The following is a 1,759-nucleotide window of genomic DNA, read 5'->3' as shown; positions in this document are numbered from 1 at the left end:
GCTGCCGCTGCTCGCCCCGCAGCCCCGGCTTCGTCGCCGCCTCGGCCTTGGCGCCCGCCGCGCCTGCACCGCCAGTCATGTCGACCGGGCTGCCGCCGTCGTGTGCGCGCCACAGCTACCAGCCCGACTGTGAGGCCGCCGTCAACAACCAGATCAACCTGGAGCTCTACGCCTCCTACGTGTACGAGTCCATGGCCTTGTACTTCGAAGGCGAGGACGCGGCCCTCAAGCACGTCGTCCAGTTCTTCCGGCAGCAGTCCAGCAAGGAGACGGAGTACGCCCAGAGGCTCATGTGGCTGCACAAGCAGCGCGGGGCCCACCTGCGTCTGCGCGAGATCGGCAGGCCTGACCGCAACCGCTGGCACGACCGGGTGAGGGTCCTGGAGTGCGCCTTGCACCTGGCGATGGATGTGAACCAGAGCCTGTTCAGTCTGCACCGGCTGGCCACCGAGAAGAAGGACGCCCGCCTGTGCGACTTCCTGATGAGTCGCTACCTGCACGAGCAGGTGAAGTTCATCACGGAGCTGGGCGACCATCTCACTAACCTATGCAAGATGGGAGCCCCGGAATCGAGCCTGGCCAAGCACTCTTTGACAAGCTCACCCTGCGTGACAGCGACAAGGACTGAGCCCAGACTACCTTCCCCATGGTGGCTGTGGAGTGACTTCTCCAGGTCACCAGGCCCAGCATGCATATCGCAGTATTGCCCTTGCCAGACATTCCCTTAACTTTTTTTCTTCCAGGTTTGCCATTTCTTCCAATAAAGTTATTGGTTCCTAAATAAACAATGGTCTCTGGTGGATTGGTGTGTGCAGAACCCTCACCTTTTAAGCTTTCAGCAGGTATGCAAGCAAGCGTCCGTGCCGCCGACCCATGCCCCATCCATCCCCACGCAGCTCAGGATCTCCATGGACAGAGGGAGAAGGTATTCCGTGGGACCCTGGAAAACGCAAAATCGATTATCCTTTTAAAACAATGTGGTGTATAGGGCTGGGGTGAGGTGGTTAGTCTGGGGCCCCGGGAATGTGTGTGCTTGTAAATTGTAAATGTGTAAACACATGGCCTGAAAAATCACAATTGTAGTTTCACCTGGAATAAGAGTCATGAGTGTGATATTGTGCAAGGTTCAAATGAAAGATTCTTGCATTTACCTCATATTTTTCACTTTACTTAAATATGCAAATATTAATGATAATTTACCTTAACTGCGTTGCAAGATGGCGATCAAGAAGCAAATTTGGAGGAATTCTTCTTTAAGAAGCTCACCCCAGGCCACAGTCATTATGATAGCTGATGTTAAGGTGACTCTCCCAAAGAAATGGAAATGACTTTTCATTGTCACCATGGTACATGCTTATTACCCTTACAAAGCATACAAATATATATATATATATTACTTCAATTGTACCCTTTCTTTCATTAAGGTAACCTGATACCCAAAACCTCAAATTATTTTCATAGAAGGACTAAAAAATATAAGGTCAAGCCTGAAAGTCAAATTTCTGAAATTGAGTATTAAGTGGAGTAAATTACTCCAAATGTTAAGTCAGTGACTGGCTACTTTGAAGAATGTAGAAAGTGGGGAAGAGTTGAAGTTTGGAGACCAATTAGGCGATATTATAGCTGGTCCAGATGAGAGACAATGGTGGCTTAGACTGCAGTGGTATCTGCGGTGAGTAAATGAAGAGGCATAGGCAAATTCCAGATTAATTGGATGAGTTGATAAGATTTGCTTATAGACCAGAGGTGAGGAAAATAA

The 1,759-nt window shown here is 49.6% G+C and overlaps 1 pseudogene; it reads left to right on the top strand.

Annotated features, from left to right (window-relative positions):
* The first annotated feature begins 77 nt into the window (after window positions 1–77).
* LOC102891395 lies at window positions 78–628 on the top strand (annotated as a pseudogene).
* The last annotated feature ends 1,131 nt before the right edge of the window (window positions 629–1,759 follow it).

Source organism: Pteropus alecto, unplaced genomic scaffold (genome assembly GCF_000325575.1).
Source record: "Pteropus alecto unplaced genomic scaffold, ASM32557v1 scaffold28, whole genome shotgun sequence".
Classification (NCBI taxonomy): domain Eukaryota; kingdom Metazoa; phylum Chordata; class Mammalia; order Chiroptera; family Pteropodidae; genus Pteropus; species Pteropus alecto.
Note: the sequence above shows the minus strand (reverse complement) of the source record. Positions and strands in the feature narration are given on the sequence as shown.